Below are 16231 nucleotides of genomic sequence, written 5' to 3'. Positions count from 1 at the left end.
GCGTTCATGGGACTTGTTAAGTTACGAAGTTGGTGCTTTTCCAAATTCTATTATTTTTTGCTATAGATGTAATAATGATGATAAAGTGATATCCTGCCTATAAATACTAGATATTATGAAATTCTAAAACAAACAACTATACCGACAGACACCTAAATAGTACTACTTTATTAATTGATAACAATGAATCAGAGAGAAGCGTCCATTATAGTAGCTTCATCTAAAAAGGGATCTCGAGCAATTCCCCGACACTTGACGTTACAACTGGCCTAAAATGAAAACGGACAATTAAAAATGGCAGTAAAGGTTGCGATAATAATAACAATTAAATTACTCGCCGTTTGTTAAACCGGAGATAACAGTGACTCGGATTAAGTGAATCTATGCAAATTCAGACTGGGTGGAAGGCAGTAATAGGGGGTACTTTGGGATCTTGCTGGCGATACTGGAAATACTTAGGAAAATACGTATAAATGAAGACGTCGTATTTTTAAGGATGTATAGAACTTTGTTAAGGACGAAGATCCCCAAGGTATTGCTATTGGTAGATAAGACATCTCCATTGCTCTAATTTTACGTTCATTAGAAGGTAATTAGTATTGTATATTCGGTGCTTCTTGTGTCCGAATAGAAGTCGATGGTTTTCCTCAGGGTGTCTGTCGGTAAGTATTTCCTAAGGGCATAATTAGGTCATGTATGTATGTACCTTTAGGTAGTTATACTGAAAAGTACGATGTAGGTACCCTTCCTTCCTACCTTTCGAGTTTCTGTTTTGTAAATGATTTTTACGAATCAAGTTAAATACAAAATACTTGTAGAGTAATGTTACGTACTTAACACAACTAAATTTGGAAACTGAATGACCCTTAACCCTTTTGTGGTCCCCAGATTGCACCGAGGGCCAGTTAAGTAAGTAGGTAAATACATAACACAGCTGTACTTTAAGTCAGAATATGCAAATACCGTACCGTAAAACGTTTCGGTGCACCATTTGTTGCGTTATCTCGTAATTACTCGGAGCCACAATCTCGTTGTAAGTTGAAAAAATCCGTTAAAATTTGTCTCGTGCCAGCGTTTTAGGGACGTGAACATTTCTCCAAAATAAAAAGTAAAAACATGTGCATTTTGCGCGCTGAGATTAATGTCGATGTGCGACTGCACTAGTGATGATGTGACGACATGTCGATAAGGTTTATTTTATAGCAGTGATATAATCATTTTTACCTTATTTTCTTTCAGTTACAAAGGTATTTGGAACTAACCTGAATTCAGCTGTGTCCATAATAAATAGTGTCTCAGAAGACAGCATTTCTTTGCGCCGCTTAATTTGTGTCTGTTTACAGATAGGAACTTAAGTTCAGAAGAAGCCTTACATTTAGAATTCTTTTGAATGTATGGTCTTCAATTAAGTTTAACGCTAAAATTAAGACTGGTTCGTCTTAGTTTAGGCTATGATTTCAGAGCAATTTTTTAATACTAACTAAATAGTGAGTAAACCGTGATTTTTAGTTAATTTAGGATGTCACACGATAAAATAGGATGTCACACTTTATGAATGTAACCAATTAATCAGACGATACTAAACTTTCAGACTTTTAACATTAATAATTTTTGATGGTCTCAATTGATAAGTAGGTACCTATATGTAAGTATAGAATATTTTTTTATAACTTTAAGACTCTACCGATAACCAACTGTATCGATATCGACACTGCGGCAGCCGATGCCTTGGGTCGGCTGTCGTCTTGTGGCTGCTGCAGGAATTTTATTTCACTTCATTTCGCTGTGACACGCGCTCGCACCAAGTTCGCCAAACAGGGATGTTGTAATAACACATTTCTCGGATTGTTTTTAAGAAACTACCTCCGCAGAGTCGACAGCCGTGGAATGTTACGGACATGATCCATGACTTGTGACTTCTGCACTCTGCGTGACGAGCAAATGTCTATTGTTACTTATATTTTAAGGAAGTTATACGTTATACTCTAAGTTTGATGATACAAGTAAAATTTTAAAAACATATTTTCCGCACTGAAATGCTAAGCAAATATGTAAGTAGGTAAGTTGTTGAAAAAATTACCATTCGCTGCAAAGGTTACTGCGTAATACTTGGCCCATACATTAGGTAGGTAGGTAGGTTTTTGGGTCCATTAACATAGTGGTATTCGTTAGTCACTTGACCTCTTAACTCTTAACCCACCATAATTACTGAGGTATTTACAGGAGTACCTTATTCCTTTTCTCTCCAAGACGATACATCTTCATTCATCAACACGATCTATTTCCCCATACATCCTGCTCAGTAATGAACTCTACGACCTCCGAGGGCAGAGGCTGAATAGTCATTGTTTTTGCTTCGAGACTGCGGGGAGGACGCAAAAAATAGTTGTCTATGGCAAAAGGATGGCGCGCGCTGCGATGCGAATAATCCACTAGTAATATCAACAGTGTCTCTTCTCTTCGCTTTCGTTGGGGGAAATCAGGGTGTCTGTGTGTTTATTTTGGAAAGGACAGTCGATAAGATTATTGTGAAAATGTGCTACGAACTGTATGGTGGTGACTGGCTGCTGAGTGATGTGCTGGACTCTTTCTTTTTAGTCAAATAATTCAATGTGCACTCCGCTCTGTTTATCTGTTTGCTGTGCTTGCTTTAAGTAGGTACGTATTTTTTTTATATTATACAGTTCTAAGACAATGCTTTAAGCTACTTACATACTTAACGTACCTACTAAACTCATAAAACACTAGTCAACCTTGTGTGACACCTCGCATCTCTCCATATTGCAACCTAAACGGCGTACCTAAATTCCCGGGCTTTTACATTTGTCAAGGATAGGTAGTATAGTTAGAATGTCCCGTGTTTTCAGCAAGCATGGTGTTCCATGTCGGGCAAAGAGAGAGTGAGTTTATTAAAAATTGGATTTGTTCATAGCGCAGCACGCGGTGTGCACGGCGGCGGGCGGCGGGTGGGGGGTGCCCTTTATTACCACATTATTGTTATTATTATTTTACGATTACCTCAATAAGTGGGGAAACAAATAAATAAATATTTTTTTTATGTCTTTGATGTTTTTGATGTTTTCTTTTTTGTTCGGGATTTTTCATCTGTTACTAATCAGATTTTCTTCTTTAGGTGCACTTAGCTAAAGCTTTGTGAAATAGAAGACATCGCGTCTTTGATGTGTTTAACACTAGTGTGCGTGATACAAAAGATAATCCCCATTAAGGTAATTTTCAACTTTCTTCAGCTAATTCAAGTTACTTACGCTGCCTTTAGGAATTTGCATAAATGGAACAAGTTGTAATTAAATTAGCAATGAACCCATTAAATCCGTGCAGCCCGCCGGCGCACGCTAAGATGTGTATTTCTAAATGAGATCGGAACTTGTTTAATTCGGTTTGTGACCCTTCGCCCTCCCGCCCCCGGCATGTCGACCTAAAATATTGCTGACATTTTTCAGGGACTTAGTTCTCTGCTCACCCCTCAGCGATGAGGGATAGTTATAACGAGATGCGTTTGTTTGCTATCCGAAGGGGCGGTGAATTAATTTTGTTGAATTTTCAACTTGATATATTAAAGTTGGTAGATTTCCGTGGCCGAATGTGTAAACGAGCGCACGGCAAACAGTTTTAGCTTTAATTCCGTCCGACTGCGAGTTATTTATTAGATTGAAATGTTTAATCAATTAAGTATATTAAAGTTTATTTTTAGAAACAAATTCGTTTTCAGTGAATAAGAGGAAATTGGAATGCGTAACTGGAATTGGGGCGGCTATTTTCGCTACAATGTTTAAGGATTGATTAATGTCCTTATTTAAAGGTTGCCGTCTGATTTGTGTTTTGATATAGTTTTATAAAACTATGTTTAGACATTTGTCCAACATCTTACAGCTGATTGTTCCGTAACTAAAATTAAATCAAATCAAACAAAAATAAAAACGTACAACAATTACGAGTACAAATCTATCGTCCGGGTGGTCTCGTAACGCGCCGTCATCTGCGCCCGCGCAGCGTTGCCAATCGTTTAGACGCGCCGGCCATGTACAGAGACGATAGGTTTTTTCTCTAAATGACTTTGAAGGAAGTAATCCCGGAGGGAAATTAACCTGGGAATGAGTTTTTAACACCTCCGTGGGTAATGATACCACCTCGCTTACCATCAGATATTAAAGTAGACGGTAGCTAGATGATGTAGTGAGTAGATGGGTATTATGATTACTAATCTATTTAAATAAGGCTTCTTCAAACGTTTATATATAAGTGCTGAACTAGGATATTTAAATCATTTGAGGATACACAAAAGAAACGTTAGCGTCCACAAAGTTACCTACTGCTTTATTTAAAGGAGGAAAGATTAAGGAAAGAAGGTAATTAATTTGTAGAACATACCAGTATCCAGTGTACTTCAAAAGATAAGCTTAGATTGTTTCAATAACATTCTTAAATTCCCGTAACTTCTTAAGTCTATGGTCATATCGTAAGTCTATAATAAAACAATTCATAGTTATTAAACGTATATTAAATCGTATCACTTTTGTTCCACAAGTCGATAGCTCGCGGTCCACGCATCCGTCTGTGTCGGCCTGACAAATCAATCGCCGATAGATGGGTGAGTGATAGTCGTTCAGCGGGGATCCTATCGAGCTGCGATTTGCATTGATTGATCTGTGATTGAAGTTATACTGTTACTGTACCTTATATTATATCATCATCGATCGGAGAATGGTATCTTGTTGGGTTTTGAATTTATATTAATGTGGTTACATTCTACAAGAAATCTACTTAAATAGTTGCGGTACTTAGGAAATTGATATCAAAGACAATAGGAGTAATTTGATCCTCAAACCCATTTAAATATTAAAGCCGCAATCAATACTGAACTACTCAATTAATTTTGTTCCGGATTATTCAGGTATCTAAGTATAGTTGTTCCCCAGTGCCCAGTTAACTAACACTGCGCTGTTGATTTCGCGGAACTTTTCGTTTGTCACTACAGTTTCTGCTTATACCCGTACTTAAATACGCCGATATGTTAATTTAGTGGGCGGCTTTATTGCCCCGCTTACAAGGGATTGGCTGAATAAGTGAGTATTGCCGGTCGACTGTGATGTGTGATGAAGAAAACTAATTTAGACTCCTACTTTTAAAGTATTTAGCTGTAATTTGAAAGTGTGTAGCTACTGAAAAATCTTCCCTTCACTTTGCGTTAACTTTGCTTCTTTAGCGATAATATTATTTGCGTTCAATAAGAACAGCTTTTTTTAAAGGTTTTAAACTGACATGGTCACTAACACTAACATTAGTAGAATTTAAGACTGGATATTTACCATGTTTATTTATGTCTATGAGTGTCCGATATTTCGGCATTGTTGCAAGCGCCATTATCACGATGATCATGATGGTAAATATCCCGTCTTAAGTTCTAATGTTAGGTTTTTGGAAGTTCAAAAGTGCCTTCCTGGTCTATTTGAAATAGTAAATTTTGTCTTTGACTTTGACTTTAACCTAATAAAAATATTAAAATTAAACGCCGTACTTATATTTCCTGAACTGTGTAACTTAGTTAGCTTAGTCAGAAAGCTAGAATTTCCCCCTTGTAATAGCTAAATGTCTTACTCAAACGCAAGATGACTAAATACAATTTAGTCACCGTAACCTGAACTGGCTACAGTTGAACTATTAATTAAATACTGGTATTATCTAAACCCAATATTGATTTACTTTATATTCCCTGCAAGTTGTAGAATATAACCAAGTAACTTAATACAGTGGGGTTTAGCTGATATAGTGATTTCGGACACTGCAAGACATATCCTTGATTCTCCATTAGCTTGCCACTAAACTGGATCTTGCAGCTCTTCTATGTTTACCGACTTCAAAAGAGGAGGAGGTACCTACTATGTTCGGATGATTTCTCCGCCAATTGTGAAAATTAAAATTTCAAAAAAAAATTTTTTTGAAAGGTTATACTCCGATATGGTCTCATTTTCATCAGGTTATGATTTGATTGGGAATTCTAGGGAAACCAAGAGGAACTTATACTATACTTTATCATAATACATACATGCATACATAACCTCACGCCTGTCTTCCATTGGGGTAGGCAGAGACAATAGAACGCCAATTGCTACTTTATCAAAACTATCAGCCTTAATATTGGAAAGAAAGTGTAAGCGTATAAAGCAATCTAACTAGATGGTGATCTAACTGATAGGTACATCGACATCATATATTCGGTAGGTACAGGAACATAGAGTCATTGACTAACTAACTTCACCTCCCTAGATGAGAACAGACATCTAGAATTGTGTACAATTGCACGTGTGTCATGTTATTGTGCATTACAGACGTTTACAGTGTTAATTGTGTAACTCGGTCACTACATGTCTAGCCAGTATCTATGTATAGTACCTATGTAGTTATGTACAAACACCAGCACATGAAGCTGTACCTGTCAACTTTGTTCAATCGATTTTCGAATTTATCACTTACGCAGTAAAGTTGAAAATTCATTAATGTACTTTGGTAGTTTAGTATAGGTTGACGTGCGGTAGGTAGGTAGGTAATAAGATTTCTCCCAGTCAATTGTGATTGTCACAGCTTGTTGTGTGACAAGCAGACGAGCGCTGATGGTTCTATTTGCAGTCCTGTCAAATCGTTTTAAAGTTACATGCAGAAATTCAAGATTGTTGTTAACTTGTTAATATTATAGTTAGTTACATGGCAGTAATTTATTAAGATGTTGATTTTTTTTTAGAAATCTCTTTATACTTCGTAAGAATGTAAACGAAAACTTAAGTAAAATAATTCAATAAACTATAATACAGCCATAACTATTGTTCGACAGACAGTAACGATCTAATTCCAAAGTTAGAACAAGGAAAGTCGAGGCAACGAAGTAATATATTGTAGCACCAATTAAGTAATAATTGTTAGTTAGTGTTGGACAAGTTTTAACGCATTTATTGCTGTTGCTCACCATAATATATGAACATTTCATTGGAGGAGAAATTAGGCGTAGATCATTTCTTCAAAATCACGAGACGTTACCTACTTTGGTACATAAATAATGGATTTGTCTGCCCACAATTCAGGGTGCTAATTACCTAATGAAGGCCTAACTGGATTGTGACTAGTTTAATGATAAGTACAAGGTTTCAGTCATTAAATAAATATTGATTAACCCCGTACTCTAACATTTTATAGACAAATATTTTCTGACTATTGTAGGTCAAATTTTCATATAAAAACGTCGAAATAAGCTCATGAGCCATCACCTGTCGACATCGACACGAAAGAGATCCCTCTCACAAAGTGACAACAAATTGAAATGTGAAGAAAGAGGTAAATCCCTCATAAACTCCTTATATTACCTGAAAATCCCATTTTGTACGTCAAATAGTATATTATGTATATATATGGGAATACAGTGACAGAAAATTATGATGTACTTACAAAGACGGGTGAATATGAAGCTAGGAATAAGATGAAGCTTTTATCTAGAAAATAGATAATAGATGTCGAATACTCAGTTGCGCGCAACGTGTTCGGTTCCTGCACGGAGTAACTCATTGTGTCCACAAATTGTTGTTTCGGATCTGGGTGTCATGTGTATGTGAACTTGTTTGTTTGTAAACGCACCGACGATACGCAACGTTAAAAATGGAATAAATTTTGAATATTTTGCAATAAAAACAGGCTAGTGGAGTATAAGGCAATAGGCTCACCCTCTATTATATGGGACTTATAACACGAATCAAATGCGGGGGTACATTGTATAGCGGCATTACGTGCCGTAATGTGCACCTCTGCCTACCCCTTCAGGGATAAAAGGCGTAACGTTGAGAGAGAGAGAGCGAGAACCTTTTCACCTTACCTGATAGTATTTTAAGTCCTAAAAGCTCCTCAGACGTTGATGGCTGGACAGGTGATAACGGTGTGCTTACCTGTCGTGTCCCGATAGAATTTTCTATTACAAACTGAAGGTGAATCCTACGGCTGAAATAAGGTTAAGTGAAGACAAGGGTATATTTATGGCGAAGAAAGATAAATTGGATCGATTGGTTCCTTTCTTAGTTTAACACATTTAACGCCGTGGTGGTCACCGGTGACCGACGTTAGCGGAGGATTTGTTTTCAACAGTTCTATTGGCAATAAAATACTTAATAACTAACAAACAACTACTCATAAACTAAACTTTATTTTTTTACATTTACATACAGATAGTGTTTATTCACTTATATGATCTTTTCTTATCAGAGCATTCTAATATTGAAGCTGAAATGTATCGCATATGTAGCTATCGACCGCTAGGTGTCGCTAGTTGGCAGTGAGTGGCGTCACCACCGCCGTCACCACTCTCAGTGCTCCCCACACAATGAACATCGTGACATGATCATTAGGATTGTATCACACTACCATATAAATATATTATCTACATGGCTAGACATATATAAATGAGCAGGCTCTCAGAAAAATCGCTGAAGTAAGGCGTCGTCATTTTCGGTTTTTAAATTGTTTTGTTGAAAACATTATACTTATTAGTTTCATAAAAAGATTTCGTTCATTACGTTACAAACTTTATTATATGGGTAAACAGCTTAGTAATAAAACTACGTGAAAAACAGAGTTTAGAAACAACTAAATAAAAAAAATAAAAAAAATACTTATTATTCATTTTACTCAGTACCTACCCACGACACCCACTAAAAGTTAAGAAGTCGGTACCTCAAGCCCTAAGCAAAACTATCTATTAAAGGAAGATGTATCTAGTCGATACTAGGAAGGTCGGTTAATGAAAAAACAACTCAATCAATAATTTAAAGTATGTAAACGAGGTATTGTAAATATTGGAAAACAATAATAACTTTTTACTCATCTCTCTTAATGAAGAGTATAGCATATCATGTAGTACAGTGAGGTAGTAAGCACTTCTCGTCGCATCACGCTGCGGTAATTAAGTCGCTTCAGACGGCTCCTAATGCGAGTACTACTCGAGTAATAACTTGTAACTGCATTGTCCCCAACCTATCTAATGCGTGTGGCTTCACGGCTTCATGCTATATGATATCATACAATACTGTTTCACAGTGAAGGAATTTATAGTACTCGTACAGGAGCCCAGCAGCTTGACCAAAGCGTTGGATAGGTTGATTTTTTTTTGGATTTGGATTTTGGCAGCAATTGCCGCCGCCTATGGACACTTGAAACACTAGAGGCGTTACAAGCGCGTTGTTGGCCTTTTAGGGTTTAGGAATTTAAGGGTTGTTGGGGAATCGGGGATTGGGAAGGAGGGTGATTGGGCCTCCGGTAACCTCACCCACAGAACGAAACACAACGTTAGCGTGATTTCACGTCGGTTTTCTGTGAGGCCTCACTTCGTTCGAGCCGGCCCATTCGTGCTGCAGCATGGCTCTCCCACACTTGACAAAATTGCACTTCACAGCCTGTTTTACATATAAGAAAGAACTTATTATTTTCAGTCATTCATTTCCGTCTTTGTTTTAAATTGTGTATATAATGACCCTTGATATACAGAAATATGACGGTAAAGATTCGCAACAATAAAGAAAATTCTCATCAGTGACATTATCACGCTCTCGTTAAAGCAGTACAATACATACTTAGTAGTAGTTAGTAGACAACATAATGTGGCCTTTAGAAATGGCACACAGCTAAGTCAATACCACACGGAGCTGGACAAACAAGAATAAATCAGTCAGACAATAGTGGAATGATGTACCGGCGCCATCATTGTCGTAAATCTCCGCAGCAGCTCTATAAATCCATTAGGACCGCTAGGGAGCTCGGCAGAAGTCATTCTTTTAATTTATCGGGTCCTGCTGTGGGACTGTGGTTAATTTCATACCGGTTATTACTGTGTTGGTCAAGGATCTATTAAGGTTAATATTTGGTGCGAAATTGTTAATAAAAGCGATAGTTACCCGTATACTGAAAGGAAGTTTTGCACATTTCCTCATGTCAAAGCCGTTTGAAAACTATTTATTGATTCCCGAACAACAGCCCTCAAATTCCTAACTCCCAAAAAGTTGTAACACCTCTGGTGTTTCAAGTGTCCATGGGCGGCGGCGATTTTACCATCAGGTAATACGTATGCTCGATTACCGGCTTGTTTCATATGTTTAGTTACTGCATAACAGGCAATGTATTAAGAAATCTATAATGTATCTACATCCATAGTGATAACTATTTTGTTGATGTCTACATAGCTAGTTGTCAATCATCACCGTGAATGTGGAACACGTGACTCCTGGTGTATTCGTGTCGCACTGCTCGCACTGTATATTTCTAGTGCACGCTCAGCACTGGGCAGGTGGCGCCACCTGGTTGTAATTCTTCATCTGTATCATCAACATTACATTCTGTATGAAAAGATTTAATTAAACCTTATGTAATGGGGCAAAAATATTGTACAAATTGATGCGTAGAATGTAAACCATAAGTTCGTAGACCATGTTGTTTAAACCATTTTTAGCTACCTATTTAGTTTTTTTATAAGTTATTGTGATTTTAACGGCACTGGGTGATGTTGTCTGTAACTGTCATAATCAGAGACATTTTGTATATATGTTTTCTAAAGTTTTTCCATAACTGCATACAACTTACTACATCTAGCATAGCGCATGTATTTAGTGGAAGAGTTTAATTTATTTCTGAAAACAATGGCGACGGCGCAGGATTAAGATTTCGTTGTAATAATAAACGGTTTGGCGAAGTCCGACCTTGTTCTCAGTACACTCATGTAGTGCTAAACGTGGACACACTAAACACTAACGCATTATTGTTTTACTTCATTTCTGTGGTAACAATGTTCTTACTTCTTGGTGTAATGAAATAGTGCAAAACAAAAGACCTTACCTAAATATGCGCCTAAACAAAAGTCTAGCAATGTCTCGTCTTAAAAAAAATAGGTCATTGCGCACACATTATGTTAGTTATTTTCAGAATAACGGTCGGCAAAGCACTTGTGACTCCTCTGGTGTTGCGGGTGTCCATTGGCGGCACTGATCGCTTACCATCAGGTGACCCGTCTGCTCGTTTGCCCTATATTTCATAAAAAATAAGCTTTAATTAAACATATTATTGTCGTATTGTGTAGTGTATACCTAAGTCTTTTCAATTTAAGATCAAAATAAATCGTAAGTATGTATAATCCTGTGTATCTATGGTGTAATATAGTTTCCGTGGACACTATCGCCTATGATCATGCAATATTTTGTAATATGAAATTGATTTTGAACAACTTTAACATTGGTCAGTAAATTGGTATTCAACAATATTCCAATAACTTCACAGCGAGACGTCTACTTCTATGATTGTTTATTGGGATTTTGATGCCAGGTTTTTGTCATTTGTTACTAGGTATAGTATGACATATGGTGTTTTTAGGAAATAGATAAAAGGTGTGAGGTATAAAACTCTTAAAAACTACCTCATCCCCGCGTATACAGGCAATCACTGAAGACATAATGCGTCTGAATCACGTGAGTTGTGTACGTACATTTACACGCACAGGATCTGCGCATTTTAGTAAAGTGCCGCAAAAAACCAGTAGCAACTACATACGTACGAAATGAAGATGTTATTAGTGCTTGTAATGACCGCTAATAGGTCCTGAGACGCGGGCGTGGCGGTCCATTAGTCTGATGTGTTCCGACTACTGCGGACAGGCCGTGTCACGTGGAGTCAGGGACTCTTACCGCGAAATTATTGCTCGAAATATGTTTTACAGGTAGAAATATTGAGACAAGCTTTTAGGTGTATCTGATCAATCTGTGTTTTTGCTTTTTAAAATATGAAGAAAATGTTTTAAAACTGAAGATACCATAATGGGTTACGCTGGACCAACTTCAGCCATTCTTGAGGTTCAACAGACATTTCCAAGTAATCATGAAAGTTAGAACTTAAGACGATATTTTCGTGTCTATTTATGTCTATGAGTTTCAAGATGAAATAATCAAAGCGCAGTTCTAATGTTAGTGACCATGTCAGTTTAAAAACTTAAATCCTAAAAATGTTACCAAAGGCATTTAATCACTGCGAAAATGTCCCAATTAGAATTAACAAGAATTCTAACTAATGCATCACAGTCTTAGGCCATTCAAAACCGCACTCTTCAGCAACTTGTCTAGACTTAGCAAGGACCGGTGCGCTCTACCGCATGCCGGTCACGTGCCGGTAATGCACTCGGAACGGCTCGGCTCCGGCCCGGAACACCGGAACACGCTGTTTACCTCACATAGAAATTTTCTTAATGGACCGGCATCCAGCACGTTCCTCAAATGTAAGGACTGGGGAAGTGGGTGAATTGCTTTATCGTATGTTTTTATTTTGTTTGTGTCAGAGTCTAATGTAGGTAATGTTTTTATAAGTGTTGTAGATTTCAGTATTTCAGATTGTTATAGTAGGAAATTAGGTCACAGTGATCTTTGCGCATTTACATTTGTTTAACAATTAGTGTTTTTATAAGTGTGTTTTGCAAAAATTTTATGATGACACTGTATTTAGTGTATTCTACGTTTCGGACATAGATATGATCTATTAATTAGGTATTCTATCCTTAAGTTGGTACTTAGTACTTATGCAAAGCAAGGTGCATCTTGATGTGTCGTCAGAAACATTTTGGAAAGTCGACTGTGAAATTTTAGAAACAATTTAGAATAGAATCGACTTATTGTTTAACGGGGACAAGACATATCTATGTCACAGACTAAGTTAATTATGTTATGTTACCTACTTCATAAACACAAATAATACCAATGAATCAAATTCACATTCTCGAGCGGTGTGATATAAACAGAAGACATTATGTAAAGCGAATCGCGGCAGCTGTTCTATTGCTCATGAATAATTCAGGGTCCGTCTCCCGCGCCGTGGTGCCGGTCCATCCTCGAGGCTTCAATGATGTGGGCCGGCTGTCGAGCCATCAAGGGGTTAAGGATTAAAGACGTTTAGACGCCTTTTGTAATGCTCCGTAATGGCCAGGGGTTGGATGGTACGTAAATATTGTGACGCGGAGAATTGTGTTCTGAATAAAGAAGGTTAATGATGGGCAATTGAAATATAATCGTCTAGGTTTTCTGTGATATTTTTTTGTGGGGGGAAAATCATCCAATGACTTGGATGGAGTGTCAGACTCTTACTGACTAAAAACCACCCTGTACCTTCTCCTGCTTTGAGCCGGAGCCCCGGTCACCTTTTACGTTGTCCGCAGCTCCGGAGGTTTTTTGTGACTGGAGTTTGAATTTGAATATGTAGGTAGAATTAATTAGCTTAGAGTGTGTCTAACTCATTGCTCATGAAGGTATTATGGTCCCATGCCTATCGAGCAAATGTCTTTGAACACAATCTTCAAGTTTCACTTAAACAAGTTAATGGGAGTAAGAGCTCCAATTCATATCTACGTGTGTAACGTGTAATCTAAGTTAAGAGGCGCCGCGGGCAGCAGCTAGCTGTGCCATCCCTGCCTGAGGTATAACTGTATCCTCGCCTATTCGGCCGAACTTAGGCTACGTTGCACGCGGAAGTGCAACCGCTCGCAATTTCCGGCCGTCGCTCACAGCGCCCTCTTTGAATTAAACTATTAATATAGAATTACTAGATTGTTATTACAAGTGGCGATGTGGCTGAAGGCTTCTGTCCTCAGGGGGAGTTGTAAGATGACTGGAATTCTAATGAAAACTACCGTTGTACGTAGCGTCTGTAGTGTTACAAAGTAAATGTAGTATTGAACCAGAAATCGTTGTTAGTAGCCGAAGGAAATGGGCACAAGGTATTCTATGAACATTTAAACTTCCTAATTATATTTAAACTTAAAGCCGAATTATTTAAGGGTTTTTTAGGATTTTTATCCGTAAATCATAGATATAATATTTTATGTTATGTCTGACGTAGTGAGGTCAGCATGAACCCAATCAAGTGTCACCTTCGAAACAAGTCAAGTAGGAAAAATAAATAGTATGTAACAAAATGGCGAAGCGTGCAAAATAACGAATTAATTAGGAAAACAGGAGATAGTCACAACATAAATAACTACGCAGCCAAGAATGTAGGATTGTGCGTAACGCCGGCACCGAGGCGCGGGGTGCCCACCCTCTGTTAATTAAATGTTTTCAATGGGAGTGCAGAGGGCAGGGAGGGCGCACAGAGGGACACTAATCCTTTACAATTTGTCACGACATTTGATATTGTATTTATTGCCAGACTCAATAAAAAGGTTATGGACAGGTTAAACTTTATACAAATGAGTTCATATTTCGAAAGGGTGTTTCCATAGTTTAGTGCGATATATTCGCGATATGTTTCTATACACAATAGGATGGGTAATCAAAATTAAGTTGATATTGGGAAAGTTGAGAATATTCTATTTGATACACAACTGGTCTGTTACAGAGCTGGAGTGTGGCAAGGGCTGAGTAGCAATTGTTGTAAGCAAAAATTAGCTGGAAACTTTTGAAAAGATTTTAATTTTTTTTAATCAGTATAGAATGTGAAGAAAATTTCCTACTTCTGCATGGGTATTTTGTGATGAAATAGTACTTATATTTTTTATTTCAATTTCCAATCTTGTCCTCTTTAATGTTGGTCTGGTGTCTGGAGGGCATTTAACAATGCATTTAGTAGCAATCGTTTTGAAACAGCACACGTAGTTTCCTGGTAAATCTGCAGAATTAAACAAATAATACATTTTAACGGAGACGGCAGACGTCTAGGCTTAAAAATAGTTCTAGGTCACATTGTCTTACACTTTACACTTTGCTCATTATAAAAGCTGCATGAGTAATTTTTATCCTGAATTTGATCTACGGGTATCTTTGATGAATCGCTGACTAAGGACTTCAAAATAATTTGAATAAAAGCAATAAAAATATAGAGACGAAGTAATATTACTTAACTATTTATTTATGACAAATTAACGTTATATTCTCACGTCATCTTAAGTTAAGTAATCTTTTAACTAAAACAACACCTCGTTACGACAATAGCTACGTAAATTGATAAACTTTAGAAAGTCTCAGCTACAGATCTCCTGGTGAAACTGCGAACAACACTAAACCTACAATTATTAGGAAATTATATCTTTACAAACTCTAGGTAACATAGTTTAAATACTAGTAAAAGTCGGTTCTACTGAATTAATCCGTAAAATACATGGAACAACCGGTAAAACTGGCAAATAACAATAATTTCTTAGTTTTAATCTTACATGAGTTGGTTAGAGTTGTAAACCCTCGGTTACTGCCCGGTATCGGTATTATAGTACTCCTCGATTAGCAATGGCCTGCTCGAATGACGCGGCGTGGGTGCTTAGTGTTGTCTTTTTGGGGAAATACTCGATTTTGTACATTTTGAGCACTAATAGTGCATAAGACAGGTCTTTTTGTTCACAATTGTATAGTATAATTTTTAAATGATTTTATTTATACATTTTTTTTTGGTTTTGTATTTTATGTAGAATACTATCATCTGTTTAGACAGAATATCTAAATGCTGTGCGTCAGTTTTACAAATATGTATCATCCAATCATACAGTAGAGTGCGAGCCTAGCTTTCTACTTGAACATGTTATGTAATTGTACCAATAAAATAATCAAATCAGGATATCATTGAGCCAATAGTTAAGATAATGAGAACTATTTCCAAGCCGGTTGCTCCATAATAAGATGGAAACTGTGGCTGCTGCAGTAAAATGCGGCTGAAATCGGAGGAATCTCCGCGTTATCAGTAATTGGACGTGTTTAGGTGATAACGAGATACGTAGCCAGACAACTGTCGGGGTGCCGTAAAAACTCAATCAGGAACACACCTAGTTTGTTCTGGACTGCTTTATATCTCACGACACGATTTTTTTAAGATTTTGTATACCTACTAAAAAGCGCGCATATATATGCGTTTTTATTAAGTTTCTGATACGATGTCGTATCGATACGTCTAAGACTATTGTAACATAAATAACAAACTTATAATGCGATATATTATTAGTGGTTTGTATGAAAAACAAAAATTAACAACTGTTAATTAATGTAAACGAACAGGCAATAAGGTTATAGCTAGAGGTATAAGCAAAGTGCAAAATTAAACAAGCCAATGAAAATTTGTCTATCCTCAACTACCGACACGACACCGATCCGACACGATCATCGTGCCCACTAAACACAGAACAGCTATCCGTTTTATTCGACCACTTTATTCCAAGTTTGTTTTAAGGTCC

The sequence above is a fragment of the Spodoptera frugiperda genome, chromosome 4 (genome assembly GCF_023101765.2).
Source record: "Spodoptera frugiperda isolate SF20-4 chromosome 4, AGI-APGP_CSIRO_Sfru_2.0, whole genome shotgun sequence".
Lineage (NCBI taxonomy): Eukaryota > Metazoa > Arthropoda > Insecta > Lepidoptera > Noctuidae > Spodoptera > Spodoptera frugiperda.
The sequence above is the reverse complement of the archived record's forward strand: the minus strand, read 5'-3'. Positions refer to the sequence as shown.